Here is a 16,822-nt window from a genome sequence, read left to right on the forward strand (position 1 = left end):
TCTACCATGAACGTCGTCAGAGGGGGTGTTAGAGTAGACAAACCACTGAGTCACAAGTAAACACTTTAAATTTTTGTTTCGAAATATTAAAATATAATAAAGCAGTATGTCAAAGAGAACGTATAATTACCTTTTCTCTTAATTGTCTTAAAAGTTTTTTGTTTTTGTAATTTATCAACAGCAATAAAAGTTTCAGCAAACTATTCAATTATACGTACCTATGTGTTTAAAATTTTAATGTTTTAAACGAAATTTTTGAACAAAATTCGGCCCAAGGAGACAGACTCAAATCACCAAGAGTAATAAAATATGTTTTTTAAACAAAATTTTTGGAACTTTGAAAATGTTTCTTTTGATACTCCAGTTTTAAAACTATACAAAATTTTAAACATTATAACAAAATAGTAACATTCTTAAACAAAACTATTATTTATAGTTTAAACAAACTTTTAAAAACATGCATCAACCCGTTTTCAGAGGATTTTTTTTTTCAATTATTTTTTTAGTTTAAGTCTAGTATACAGTTCTTTTTGATAAAACAAAATAAGTGGTGAAGAAAAAAATTTTTTTTTTCTTGAAAAAAAATATCTGTGGTGAACAGATGACAGTTGTAATTTATTTTCCATAAAAACAATGGGTTGCACAGTGCACATTTTTTTGCGAAAAAAAAATCTTGGTGAGAATTATTTTTTTTTGATTTTGGTTTACAGCTGTGGTTTGTTAAGAAATCTCTTCCATAAGAAATGCATTAGTTTTTTTTTTTTTTTTGCTAGAAGAACTGTATACTTAGCTTTAACTATTATATGTATGAAAATTTAGTCCTTAAAAATTACAAACACCCCCATTAAAAAAATGTTTAAATTTTTAATTTAAAAAAACTGGGATCGAATCACGGCACACAATTACGATCATATGTTAACGTTTTGACTATATCTGTTTCTATTTAATTAATAGAAAAAGATAGGGACAAATAGCGATCATACGAGTAAAAAAATTGAGCTTAAAATCTAAAAATGGTTTTTTTTTTTAGAAAATGTTACAAATGCGTATACATATTACGGTTACCAAGATGCTTCCGCATTCGTTAAAATCGATAGTCAAAAATGCAGAATGGTATCGTAAATACCCATACAAAAATTAATTTTTCTTTTTAATTTTATGAGTATGATCTTATTTGCGAAAATACATATCGTCGGTGAAACCAGAAAAGTGTGTAACTCCATTTTAGCATATTTTATAGGAGAGCAAAAAAACAAAATCGTTTTGAAGGCATTTGTATGAGTTTTCATTTTCTAATTTGCTAATAAAATAAAAACTATGAACTTTAAGGGGATTCTGAGTTTAAGGAACGGTAGATATTAGGTTTGTCTAACAGATGGCATTCAAATCTAATTTTCCAAAAATTTGGATTTACACACTTTTCTGGTTTCACCGATACGATATATACAATTTTTTGATTAAAATGCTAAGAACCATTTTTGAGACAGTAGGTTTATCCATTTTACTCATATGGTTCCATTGAATTTGGTCCTATATAATAAATTTCACTATTCCCTCTACCCTAAACACCTAAATTCAAATCAAATTAATTAAGTGATAAATGTAACCACTCATGCGGTTACTCGCAGGTTCTTAAATCACAGCATCGTCAACGCACTTGTGTATGGTTCCTGTAAAATCAAATGCCTTCGTAATGCGTATAAAAAAAAATATGTTTACACCGGGTCTATTACGGGGACCCATTTTATTTGCATTCTCATCATCATCGTTATAATATTTATTTCACAAGTAATTTAAAAACTACCAACCCTTCTCAAAAGATGAGTTATACGAACCAGTCCTCTGTGAATACAAGAAAGAAACTTAAGACCCACTTACTCATTGACTGTGAACAAAAATAAATTCCATTCAAAACAACTGTAAAGTTATTATAATTGGTTTTTAGAGGTACTTGTACCTTTTTTGGTTATGGTACTAGCTATAGACTATGGCAAGAAAGCAAAGGGTATTCAACCATTGACTCTGCCTTCATCAATTTGTGAGAAAAGTTTAAGATCTTAACAAGTTTAATATTCGCCTTGGTATGTGTCAAGACCAGTCTTAAAAGTGTGACTTTAGTGAAACTAAATCAATGAAATGATTAGCAAATTTAATAAAGACTACTCGCAAAATGTAAAGAGCTTACCGGTTAAGCGCTCCAAATTCATAAATAATAATATACATATGTATATTTAAATTTAAAACTAGTTAATTTATTCGGAATGGAAGCTCGTAAAGTTTTTTTTTTTGCTTTTCATATTCATTTAATTAATGAACTTTTTTTTCTCCAAAGTATTTAATTGAAATTCCTTTCTTAATTTTTATAGAGCAATGCAAATGGAAAAGAATATATTAGTAATAATTAATAAATGCTTACATTATATAATCTTAGTACACACGTCTTTAAAATAATAAGAGTAAAGATAAGCCCATTGCAATTGGAATTTGGGCTGGACAGTATATTTATCAGAATTTTCATTGAATGAAATATTTCTTAGGTATGTAAATTGGGCTTTTTGCTCTGATATTAACAAATAAAAGAAACAAATTAATCCATTTTTTAAACTTTTCCCGACCCTTCGTTATTTATTATCCAACTTTTTCAAGGGTATTTTTGTATTGGACTATGCTGTTTACATTCGTTATATGAAATCCTTATGGGACATTTACAATTTGATAATTTAACATTTATATTGCATTTTTATATTTATTTATGAACGGACTGAAAAATTAGGGCTTAGTAAAATTGAAATTTAAAGTACATTTTGATTTATTGTTTTTATTTTAATTAATTTATTTAATTTACCTCTACCAGAAGTAAAGTAATCCCTACGCGTGTCGTGTACCGCCCATACAAAATTTAAGGAAATTTTAATTTTCTCGAAAATAGCTCTACTGATTTTGATTAAACTTTGCACAAAAAATATCAAAGCAATTTTAATAAAACTGCATTCTTTAATTTTTCTCAAAAAAAAAATTTAATCAAGAAATATATAATTATTACAGTATTTAATTACACTGGTCAACAAGGTTTTTGCCACAAGAACAAAAAAACGTCATTTTGGCTGTTTTCGAGGTTATGTTCTTATATGGGGTAACTTATTATGAATAAATTTGTAACGATGTCTATAAGAACTGGTTTCATTCTTCCGAAAAATGTTTAAGTCTTTCCGATATCTCTTTTACTGCTCGAGATATTAAAAATTTAAGTAGTGGTCCTTAACTCAGAAACATCAGCGACTGGCCAACCAAATTAAACTTTTTTTGCCACAAGAACCAAAATTTACTTTTCTAGAGGTTTTTGGGTTGCTGAACTCGAATTCGCAATCAAAAAAATTCTATTAGCCTCAGTTCTTGAAATATTAACGTTATAAAATGCAAAAAAAGTTTTTTTTTATAACGGTAATATCTCAAGAACGGAGGCCAATAAAATTTTTCTGGCTTCAGATTCGAGTTCAGCACATCAAAAATCTTTAGAAAAGTATATCTTGGTTCTTGTGGCAAAAAAAAAGTTCAATTTTGTTGACCAGTGTGTTATTGGAATTATTATCATGTTTCCTTAAAAACTCAAGTTGTGAGTTGGATAAGAAAAGAAAAAACTTTTTTTGCAGACTTTTTGATTGAGTTTCTTAATTTGGATTTAGATAAAATATTAAAAAGAAACCAAAAACAAATGTCTCAATTTCTAGGGCTGGCAAATTATCAATTCCTACAAATATTTGAAATTTTAATTGAAGACAATAAATTCCCTCAAAAACGGAGTTTTCACATGAAATTCAAAATTGAAGATTTTAGAAAAAATCTGTAACTGTCCAGTGCACGTGCAGCAGTTTGTACCACCCCCATTTTGTTCTTATATTTTTCGAACCAGATTTATGTTTGTCGAAGAAACCCATACATCGATAATTTTGAAAAATTTGTCTTAACATAAAATAGTTATTGGCAATATAATTTACTACTTTATTATCATGAAATATTTTTGGTATGCCCAACAGGTATGAGAAATAAAAAATTGGAGGTGGTACAAATTGTTGGATCAGATTCTAAATGCAATAAAAATCACTCGAAAAGTTCAAAACCAATGTAAATTTTAGTTTTGTCTTAGTTTGGTATAAAATGACATCCGCATTCTTAAAGAATTTCACATAAATTATGCTTGTGTTTCAAAGTTGACCACTTAAATTACAAACAATGATTTTTTAATAAGAATAAATACAAGACAAAAACAAAAAGTATAAACCAATACAGCCAGTTGAACCGCATGCATCACAAACGATGACTAATACCCTGCACCCATTTAATAAACATGTAATTATTTATGTATCTCAAGAATATGATATTTCAGACAAAGAATATAAAATCTATTTGGGCTTGAATCGTTCGTTTAAAGTAACGAAGAACACTCAGGTCAGGAGTGTTAATTAAGAGAGACTCAATGAATCAATTACCAAGTCAACTGTCATGCATCTGCTATTCAGGAAAAAATAAATTTGATCACTAATGTTTCTCGCTCAGCAAATAAATTCAATTCGAACTTTTTTTTTGTCTACTTCTTTCTTTATTATGTCTAAAAATAAAGTAAATAATATCGAAATATTTATTTAAATTTACTGAGGGGCTCATATTTCAAGGTCGAATATTGCAGGTGAATCAGAATCAATTCAAATATATCTACCGCAATTAATGACCTTGAAAATTATTTCTACCCAGTAAAGAAAAAAAAATCAATTTTGCGATATCGGTGGATTTTTTCATAATAAACATAATTTTTTGTATATGCACATTCAATTCAATAATGTTTTGGAGAGTAAAATAAATACACTTGAAGGTCGGATGTACTTGTTGGCATGATGGGTGAGATTTAATATAAAAAAAAAAATCTTATTATGTTATTATGTTTTTAATTTAAGGTGGCGAAAAAGACCATTGAACCGGTAAGAAATATTAAACCGACATATATGTTGGAGATGTTAAGACCTTAAGAGCAATATGCGCTACCAACAATTTCAAAAAACACCGCCACATGAAGTATTATTATTAACAACTTTAATTTTAGTCTGCAAGGGGCTTAATAAAACTGAAAAGAATGAAAGAAAGTTAGAATTTCCCTTCAATTAAATCTTTAACCTAGGCATTTTCGAATATAACGCAAACACTTTGTTTACAGAGAACAATAAACTTCTGGTTTTAAAATACTCGTAAAACGATTTTGAAAAAAAAAATTATTTCTAAAAAAATTTGAAGGTATTATAAAATTAAACCAAAACTAATGATTTAAAAATCTTTACAGGTGTGTTAACTTGGTTCCGAAAAATTTCCAACTTTTGTCTGACTTTTTCCTAAAAAATGACTAAAATTTTGCGGTGTTCTTTTGGCGCTCTATTTTGTAAAACCATTTTTTTTTCGAAATATGTAGGTGTTCAAAAAAATGAATGGGTGGTCAAAAATGGTTATTTAAAGGTCATCTTTTTTCATATCTTGGAAACAGGGGCGTACACTCCCTTGGGGCAAGCGGGGCGACGCCCCGGGGCCCCCGACCGACCTCAGGGCCCCCACTGAAGACAATGCAGAGAAGGAAACTGTCAGCATAAATTGAGTTACGAAGTAAATTAAAATGAGTTTGAATCACTTCGGATACAAGGGAGACAAATTATGTCATTCAGTGTAATGTATAATGTAGCCACATAATATATATTGATTTGATAAAAAGGTTACCCCAGGGGCTCCAAAAGGAAATAAACTGCTTTTATAAAAAAAAATTATAATTTTATCTTAGGGCCCCAAAAAATATTACTTGAAAAATCTTTGCAACCACAAATAATACATTAGGGGCCCCAAAAAAGAAAAAAACAACTTTGAGCCAGGGCCCTGCAGGGACCCCAAATGCCTTTACTTCAGTACTTAAAAAAAAAATTAAGTTAAAAAAAAATTGTTTTTTTTTTGCTCCAACATAAATACATCAGGGCACAAACTAAAAACATTACGTTATTGGTGGCATTCCGAATATTACATCAGAACAGAGGCTTCAATACCTATTAATTCTTGGCTCCAAAATTATATTATATTTTAGGGGCCTCTAAGCACTTAATTTTGATAATTTTGAGGCCCCAAAAATTATTTTTCAGGGGCCCCAAAAGAAATAAACTATGTTTGATGATGGAAAATCAAATGTGTACACATTACTTTAGAACAGAGACCCCAAGAACTATCAATATTCTAAGCTTCAAAAATTTTTATTTTAGGGGCCGCTAAATATTTAATTTTGAGGGCCCCAAAATGAATTTTTCAGGGGCCCAACAATAAAAAAAAATTATGTTTGATGATGGAAAATCAAATATGTACATGTACATATTACTTCAGAACAGAGGCCCCAAAAACTATCAATTCTAAGCTAAAACAAAAATTATTATAGGGGTCTCTAAATATATTATTTTAGGCAAAGTGCATTACGAACATATTAAAACATTAAAATAAACCTAAAAATATATAAGCCATAAAAAAAAAATGTATGGCGTATACGTACCTACTTTTTTTGTATCTAAAGGGCCCCAAATATGAAAGGGGCCCCAAAATGTAGTCTTGCCCCGGGGCCCCGACGACTCAACGTACGCCACTGCTTGGAAATACTTCTATAGCAAGTTTTCACGACCCAGTTGTACATACTTAAATACTTGAAATGTGGCCTATTAACGGCCTTCTGTTCGTCGTTGGTGAACAAGAAATTTCATAAATTTTTAAAAGCATCACAAAGCATTTTCGAATATGAAGGTAATGTACATACATACAGTAGCGAGCAACAAAAATACAAACGAAAGAGGTTTAAAGAGTATTGAACAAGAACTATGTTACCAAATTTGGAATATTGAAACTGTTTTATTTTCATTAAAAAGAGTCAATTTGTTGAATATTTTACTCCAATACCATTATTTGGTCAAAAGTCTACCTAAATATGCGTTTTTAGACGAGCAAAAAATGCAAATGTTTTTTTTGTTTGCATTTTTTTGCTCGCTACTGTATTTCATTATGCTTAAGCTTCAAATGGACCAATGGACGCCACCCGTGGTATTATGTGCGATCAAACAAAAAATCTCCTATCTAGTATTGTCGTGCAATTTGCATTTAAAAGGCCTTAGATCTAACAAGCGTTTAGTTTAATTTAAATTATATTTAAAACTTTGCGTCTTCCGATAGGTTGATGACTTTTACGCAACCCTGTATATCTTAATTTATTTAAACCAGTTTAAGTAATAACAAGTTATTTTTTTTTTTTAATTTTTACAAGAATGCGAAATTTACAAGGCTATTTTACCAGATTAAAAAGATTAAAAAAACATCTTGATGAAAAATCAGCCAGTATAAAGTAGTAATCTAGAGCGCCTACATAAAAGCAACAAATTATAATTTTGTACCTTCATAAATCGTCAATAAAAAATAAACGTCTGGTGTTAATAGGTTCAATTTTTTAGTTATATCTTCATATTCGTTTAAGAATACATTACGTTGCCCTAAAAGCACCTTATATGTATGTAATGCATATTCAAATGTAATTAATAAAAGAAAGAAGAATAAATAAGTTTTTTTTTTTTTTGTTAAGGCGATAAAGTCGATGGTTGGGGCGTTTATTTTTTTTTTATGTTTCTTCGACGAAATAATATGATTTATTTCTGAGCATTATTATTACGTGATATTTAAGCGTCAAATTGGTGAGGTCAGTTTCCGAAAATTATAAACAATATTAATAGAGAGCAGAAAGCTCTCAAGTCAACAAAGTATAACAAAAAATAACAAAGGCATGGTAGGTAGATACGTGTCAAATAAGCGAGAATAGATTGTACTTTGTGGAAGCGTATTGAATTGCAATTCATTTTATTTGTCACGATCATTACAGGTATAAAAATTAAATAAATGCAACGAAAAAGATAACTTGCATTGCATATTTTAGAATATAATAAATCAATGCATGATTGGATCACATGAATTGTTACGGCTCAGTATTTACTTTAACTTTTAATAATGAAAATGTTTTAATGTATGCATAATTATAATAGGGGTATAAAAAAAACTACACAAATTAATTAATTTCTCTCCTCAAGAAAACTCACATTGAGCTTTTTTTTTTGATAAACCATTTTTTTTAAGAGTTAGGTATAACTTATTTTAACTGTGGTAAATGATATAAATTTGCATATTAATTTTATTTTTGAAATGAGATGGGTTTCAAGAATGAAAATTTTTCAAAAACAAAAAATTGTTTATTTTTAGGTATGTACTTAATTTTTTTTTTGTAAGTAGTTTAGTTTAGAATCAAAAAGTCCAATTTTGTACTAATTAACTAATTTGAACTACATATTTGTTTTGTCTTATCAAGAAATCGCCATTTTCCTATTGCAATTAAAAATACAAAATTCTATGAAACGACTTGGTCTTAATCTGGAGATAAAAACTTATTTATTTGTTAAATTTTTATTTTTGTTCTTACTTTATTATCTTAACAAAGTCTGTGCGCTTCAATATAATAATACATTTTTTTCAACGAAAACATTTTGCTGTCTGAGAATTATAATATAGATTGTATATTTGTACACTTTTGTATAATATACAACCTTATAATTATTCTCAACCAACGTTTTGTCATAGAAAAAATGTTTAAAAACAAATGGTTTCTTGTCACCTGAGCTAATAAAATGTAACTATTTATTATCACTTAAATGCGCAGACCAAAAATAACATTAGCTTAAAGCTTTCATTCATTTAAACATTACTTTAAATTTTCTTCAAACGTTATACTTAACAGCTATAACCTTGAGAGCTATACCTCCTTAAATTACTGAAAAAATATTACCAATTTTATTGTTTACATTGTTCCATAAAACTTAAACGCTTACTAATTTGTGTTTAAATTTTTTAAGTCACACGAAAAGTTAAAATTAACCCGGAAGATACTTTTTATTTCATTTTTTAATGTATTTAGGGCAGTGTACTTCATTAAACAACCAAAAATGAGTCACAAAACTGTAAAATTATTTTATTGCTTTTTTCTCTCTTCTTAAATTACTTTACAAATGTATTCCACAAACAGACAATAAAACTTTAAAATAACTGTAAACCCATTTAAGAAATGAAATTAAAAGTTCAAAAGTTTATTCGAAAGAAAAATGCATTAAGTCGGAGATAATACTTTTCTGGATCGCGTTTTGAATTAATTATGGTATAAATAGGAACACTAAATTTTGGATTATAAAAAAAAAACGATATAAAAAGACTTTTTGACATTAAATTACTTCATTAAGCTATAAGTCCTGCTTAAAAGACACGAGATAAAAGTAGTTTTACTAGAACTATGTGAATGGAAAATTGATGATTGATTGCTTAAAAAGAAGAACTTTAGTACGTAAAAAGATTTTTGTCTTTCATTTCTCAATGAAAAATAAGAATAAAGAATAGTAAAATCTAAATGAAGGGCCGCGGGGGAAAAAAAGCTAATGTCCACTTAAACTCAAGTTCAAGAACCAGATATATTAAATTAAAATTCTTTAAAAAAGGGATTAATATCAATTTTCGTCAGAAAATTCCATTTCAGAAAACTTTGTTAAAAAAAGGTTACGTATACGCCCGAATGTACATGAAATGCTAATCATTGAAGGATTTAACTTCTTGCTTTTGAATCTGATGATATCTGATTACAATCCATTTTGGTTTGAAAATGCATATTATTACATGTTAAAAAAATTTTGAAAGTTTTATCGTGTGGCGGTCATAAATATAAGAGTTTTAAAAATTTTAATTTAGATTTTTTTGAACAATTTTTTTTCTTTAATTTTATGAATTATGTAATAATTAAAGCCCTCTTGGATTAATATACATAGGAAGAATTTGTTAAAGATCTTTCTCCATCCTTTTAATTTGGAGGAGATATGAATTGACCACTATATTCCTTTTTGACAAGAAGTCAAGATATTGCTCAGACTATTTAAAAAAATAAGCACCAGTAATGTCTTTTCAGAATTTATGTTTTTAAAACTTCGATTAAAGTCTAAATGTTCTTAGTTGAGATGATCATGTACCTACTTTCTTTATTTCTTTCATAATTTCATGAAATGATTGATATTGGTTCGTTATTCAAACTCTATCATTCAGATATAATATACACAAATAGTATATTCCAAATATGAATTATCAGGTTGTGAAAAAAAAAACAGTCACCCCATCAATCCGGTTTCGATTAAAGGTCATCTTCAAACAACCACTATATCTTTAAAAAAAAGAACCGACACTCGCAGTCAAAATCGTGTTATCTAAAAACTTGATTGCTCGAGTCCGGAGAATTTAATTCACTGTCGACAAATCAAAAAAAAAACCATAGTATGTAAAAGTAAACAGAAAGTTATCTACACAAGTAGTGCTTCATTACTTAATTCTTTTTCCTGCTTTACATACAATTCAATTTATACACATGCGTAAAGGGCTGATTCTGATTAAAAAGACCCCTTTAAAAAAGCATACATTATATTAAAGAATTTTGTTATCGCGTTTTTACAACTACACCCTAGTCGCACTTAAACATAAAATCGATTTCTATGGTAATTAAAGTGAGTGTAACACTTTGATATTCCTAAACCAGATTCTATAATAAAAAACAATTTGACATGAAAGCTTGAAAAGGTTAAGGGTGTATCAAATATAAATTTATTTTAAAATTTATTTATGGTGTCATTGACATTTCGATTTAATATCCTTACAATAAATACAAAAATATTAATAAAAGAAAGTTTATTCATTAAAACAAAAGAACATTTAAGAACCAGATCTGAAACAAGCTTGGGGTCATTGAATTATGACTCTGATGTGATAAAGGTATTAATTAGAAAATAAAACGTTAGAAAAAAAAAATAGGGTAAATGGCGGTACATACTGTAATGCATAATGATAATCGTTATATAAATTCGAAATAACAATTTGACATGATATTAACTACGATGATAGGGAATGTTTTTTTTTTTATTTATTTTCTTTTGTTTTTTTTACCAACTTTCTTGTAAGCGATGCAATTCGGAACGATATTTTCAAAAAAATTGATTTAAAAAACAAAATTTGAAGAAGCATATACATAGTCTTGTATTTTACTTAATTTTGTAAATATTTTCAGATATCTTACATATGTAATGAATGAAATTAATGCTCAATTTTAGTAAAAACAAAATCAGAACCACGCATGAGTTATTAGTACATTCGTGTGCTAACATTTTTATGACCGGAAGTAAAAACTGCCATGAAACTTTGTTCTGCTTTTAAACTTGTGCTAAATTATGTGAAAATCTTAATAGGCGAAAAAAAACTAAGATTGTTTTAAGATTAAAAACTACCTTCTTAAATATAAAGTTTGTATATCTGAACATCAGGAAGTGATAAATGAGTTTGATAGTGCCTATATTAAGTTCTAAAATAAAAAAAAAAACAAGTTTAAACAAATTCATTAAGTTAAGCAAATTAAAAGTAAACGGAAGGGAACTATAATTTAGGCGCCACAAAATAATAACAGAATTTTATAGACAGATAAAATATTTCTACGCAAATATTTTTTGTTTTGCTACTTAAAATTATTTTTCATTTATTTAGACGGTAAAGGCAATTTTGTAACAAATCTTTTTTACTTTTTCTAATTTTGGCTTTTTAAAAGCTTGGAATTTTTATCTTTATTCTGTATTGTATATGATATCCGATAAACTACTCAGAGTAGTAGACGGAGAAAAAAAAGCACTTTAAAATCAGATGAATCTCACTTTAAACCTCGTCTACTTAAAACAATACAATTTCTTATATGTACTTGTTTAAATAAATGGAATCCGTTTAAACTCTGTTAAATTAAAAAAAATAGAAAAAATCTATTGAAATACATAAGTATTTTCTTCTTTAACGATACAAATGAAAAAAAATTCTTAATAATTCTATGTGCATACTTATTGATGTTAACAGATTTCTTTAAAAACAAGGAAATAATTTTAAATTAATGTACAAATTTGCTAGGGACATTAATGTTTGCAAGTAAAAAAGTATCTCGAAAACACGCCAGTACAGCTCAAACAGTTTTCAATACATTTTTAATTGAAATATACAAATCATTGTAACATTATGCCGCACAGAAACAAGTACGGGATTTTGAAAATATTAAACTTTGAGTTTTTGGAACACATTTGAAGTTATAGTAGGGGTTTAACTAAAAACAAACACAGCACCTTTAATTGCTTATAAATTTGGTTTAGTAAATTAATCTAAAAATTCAGAACTGAATATTCTCTTTAGGTTTAAAATCAAGTTTATTTAAAATAAGTTGCTTTTGAAAACTGGTGTTCAAGTTCTGAATTTTTACAAAAAAACATGCATTTGTTTACTTTTTTCATTTTTTTTTTTTTTTTGACTTTGCGTCTGATTTTCGACTATTCCTATATGTTTCCTTTACGGATTGATCAATTTTTTTATTTTGAACTTCTTATTATGCTAAAAATTATCCTCAGTAATTTTGCATTCCAAGATATTATTAAAAATATATTCTGGAATCACAAGAAACTCCAAATTCATATTCGCGGTTTATACACTTTTTTTAAGTACCATTTTAAATACCTATTACGTTTATTACTCTTTTTTTTTCTTGATTTCCCAAAAACGACTCAATCAATTTTTGCAAAATTCGTCAATACGTTTAAATGCAATGTTTAAATAATGTTACATAAGCGTTTGTTCATAAAAAAAATCAGAAAACTATAATTTTTTTTTAACTTTTGTTTTTGAAAATTTTTAGTAGGTAGTCCAAATTTTTACATATAATTAAATTAAAATAAATGAGTTCAGTTGAACCAAAGTTAACTATTAATTGAGTTAACTCTAGTTTAATTTTAATTTCGGACTGAAAAATTCGGTATGTAATGCTAAAGTTCCGTATCTTTAAAAGGTTCTTATATACACTATAATTTCGGTATGACACTTCATAATTCATTTTTTATTTAATCTTTATTTCGTATGTAATTTGTGGCTTCTATATTTAATCCTTATTCATTACTAGGGGATCTTTATTGATTCCATCTTTCAAACAGCCCTTTTGCGCTTTTAATCTATGTAGGTATAAAATTAAAATCTTCTTTAAGTCTTACAATTCTCGTTCTTTAAATAATTTTGTACTTCTTATGTAATAATATGCAAAAAAAACCAATAACCGCTTAAGTCGAAAAAGAAAACAAAATTAAGTTTTACTATAATGCTCCGCATTTTTTAATTTACCTCAAAAACAACTCAATCTTTTATTAACTCGATGTAGATGGTTTAAATCTATCGTTTTTTATAGTTAAAACAGTAAAAATATGTAGACTTTGAATTGGAAAGCATCATAAGACCACTGAAAATTTTTTGTCTTAACTCACTTAAGCGGTTATTGGTTGTGGCCACAGAAATGTAAAATCAGCTATACTAGGTATTATTTTATATTGTAAATTACCGTAAATTTTCCAAAGGGCTTATTTTAACCTTTTAACTGTGAGTAGGTATCCCTACATTAAACCACTACCCTTTAATAATGAATATTAAAAAAAAAAACACTCCCATCAAAGAAAATAATCCGACAAAAATCTAGATTTTTAAGAAGAATAGGTACAATATTTAAACTGTTTATTCCAACCACCATCGTGCCATTTCAAATGCACCTAAATCAATAACATAAGAGTGCAATTAATGTCATGTCGCTAAAAAAAAAAAATTAGCTTTAGGGATTTTCCTTTCATACTATTTGATGCCTGTTTTAGGTATAATCACATTTTAACAACAATTCTTATGAAGACTAAAATTAAATTAGCGAATTTATTATGCCTCTTCAATGAACAATAATAATAATAATATATGTACAGGAAAAATATAAAAATTCACACAATGCAACAAAGTTCACAAAGAGATATGTATAAAAACAAATTGAAACGACAAATTCACACCCAAACGTTAATTACAACCAGGTGGTTGAGTTTGTGCTGACCTTAATCATACTTAAGGTCAGTGTAAACAAGTCTACCTGGAGACACTCTGAGTGCACTCTCTCGGTACCGAGTATATTACATTAATTCGATACGTCACATTCGAAGAAAAACATTTTATTTTTTTTTTAACTTCTCATGTTTTACCTATATATGAATGTATATTATATAGCACAGGTGCACACAAATGTGTCGTCCATCATGGTGGATGGCTGGATAAGGTATTTCCCGTCAATGAACCGATTTATAGGTTGTTGGGTTGCATTTGGTATTAAAGTAGGCAAAAAAATATTTTTTTTTTTTTTAGATGACGAAAAAATGTAAGCTCAAATATAAAATCACATTTAAAGTTATGTATATTGATTTAAGTGACCATGATTTTTGCCAAAATTGAGTAGAGATACACTGCAAACGCTCTGGATGCTGTTCAAGTGCGAGAAAACGAGAAAATCCGGTAAAACCACTATCTGGACCGAACAGGTAATAAACAATGGCCGACCGAACTATAGAGAGGAATATCCTAGACCGAAACCACTTTAACTCATTGATCTTGCATTAAAGACATCAGAGTATATAGGAATAGCGGCAAGTTTATTCCCTCTTGTATATTTCGATTTTGAGTGTAATTTAATCTCCCTTAAAAAAAGATGAGGAAAGATTCTCTGGAGCAACCGGACCATCTCCAAGAAACTATACACAACTACTGTGTGCAGTTCTTTTTTTAGACCAAGCGATATTGCCTAACTCCGTCGCGGCCGCCACCACCGCTGCGCCGCGCTGCGGTGCGGTGCGGTACGATCCGATCATGTCCATATATATTTTTTTTTCTCCTGCGCAACCAACCATACCACGTTGTGTGCGCTGCTGCAGCCTGGCACTCAGCACCAGCAGCGAGCAGCTATATGGGATGACGATTAGAGCGCAGTGTAGTGTTGCAAAAAAGAATCACTTAAGCGGATATTTTTTTGTTTTTTTGTTTAAATAAAAAACATTAGAGAATGTTGCGTGGATGAATGCCTTGAAGGTAATAAGAGAGTGGGCTATAAAAACACAGCATTTGAAAAAAAAAAATCAATCAAACAAATAACAGCAAATACACGCCTGTAATTGTTCCGGAGAAATCGCGCAATAATTCGACTATAAATCAGCATAAAGCCCATTATTGTGGGCGGTCCCTATTAAAGCTATTAGAGAGTAAAAGCCATACGAATATTATTTTTATTAATTCCAAAAAGGAACTCATATCATGTGCGCTCCTATAGCGTGCAGAGGAGATCTAAACAGGGGTTAATGACCATTTTATGCGGAGCGATTATCCCCAAGTGCAACAAGCTATTATTTATTCAATAAAAACAATGTGAATCACTCGACCATGTTGAATATTATGAGAAAGGTGGGTGCTATACTCTATCCTTTCCCTTTAACTAGGCTATACTTAGATACTATAGAGGTACTGAATATGGATATAAAATTTTCAACAATATCGTCACTAACTTACCTCATATAATATACGAAAATTTATATCCAAGAGATTGTAATTAGTCCATTCAAAAACCGTTTGAATTTGCGGTGTGCGGCTGCAGTTAGTTGGCTTTTCAAGAAAAAAAAAAAAAACCTATCTAAACTTGTTTAACGCAATAAAGGTAGGTACCTACTTTATGAAAAAAAAAAAACTTTCAGATTTTGTATATGTACGTAGGTACACCACCAGCAGTTAAGTAGTGATCGCGTAGGGGTTTTCAACTTGGATATATTAACACTCACACACATTCGCATTCACGAAACTTCTTTTTCAAAAAAGGCAAAGCGATTCTGATGATTTTCTATACATATAGATATCCACGATTTAAAAAAAAAATGTATCTATAAGATAGATTGGTATACTAATTTTCCCTTTTTAAAAAAAGATCTTCACTTTATTTGAGCATACTTAATGAAATTAGGTTAAAGATCAACTTTTATTATTCTAGTATAGTATGCTCTATGCTCTCTATATGCAACACAGTGGGGAATAAAAAATACACAACACACAGCAGGGTGAATCTATAAATATACGTCTGCCACGGACAATGTATTGACTCGAACTAACAGATACATCGAGCGAAAATTGCAGAAGAAGTAGCAAGCAAGTAGCCAGCCAGCTAGAGGCCCCAAAGCCAGGAGACAACGAGTATAATATTATAGTGAGCAAAAAGTATCTATATCTAGCTCAAGAAAAATCTACAGAATGGAGCACCAAAGAAACAGAGTGTGTGCATAAAGCCGAAGCGATTGTGAACTGTGCTGTGAATACAGAGACAGAGAGACGGAGAACCAGTAATGTCAAATAAAACTATTGAAACTGGTTTTTCACATTTTTGCTTTCTTTCCAAATTAAACTTCGATATTTAAACGACAATCAGGGCCGTAGCTTAAGTTTTTATTTACTAACTTATAGGGGGAAAGATAACACATAGTTATATTTTATCGTTCGTTACGAAAAAGATTTGTTACTTTAATTTTAATAACACTGGTTTACAGCCAAAATGGACACTCAATCCCACTATTTTTTTCTTACGTACTTTGACATCAGGAACTTGGAAATCACTTAAAAAAAAATTACGATGGATACGTTTTCGAGATATGATTTTCCAAAGTTTTTTGTCGTTTTTTTTTTCCGGCATACTTAGTATTCGGGCTATATCTTGAGTAATAAACAACTAATATGAACAGAAAAACCGGTTCCTGAAAGCTGATCAAATAAGCAACAAACACTGGAATAACTTTTTTGG

General features: G+C 29.0%; 1 protein-coding gene across 2 annotated transcripts in view; it reads right to left on the reverse strand.

The window, feature by feature from the left end:
• The window catches only part of LOC129918909 (sodium-dependent transporter bedraggled), a 28,864-nt gene extending 12,430 nt beyond the window's left edge, over positions 1-16,434 (reverse strand). The window contains exon 1 of one of the 2 annotated variants that reach the window (XM_055999667.1): positions 15,550-16,434. The gene's annotated coding sequence lies outside the window, so the exon portion shown is untranslated. The remainder of the gene's footprint in view (positions 1-15,549) is intronic. The other variant, XM_055999670.1, reaches the window with a different exon arrangement.
• Between the last annotated feature and the right edge of the window lie 388 nt (positions 16,435-16,822).

The sequence above is a fragment of the Episyrphus balteatus genome, chromosome 4 (genome assembly GCF_945859705.1).
Source record: "Episyrphus balteatus chromosome 4, idEpiBalt1.1, whole genome shotgun sequence".
Classification (NCBI taxonomy): domain Eukaryota; kingdom Metazoa; phylum Arthropoda; class Insecta; order Diptera; family Syrphidae; genus Episyrphus; species Episyrphus balteatus.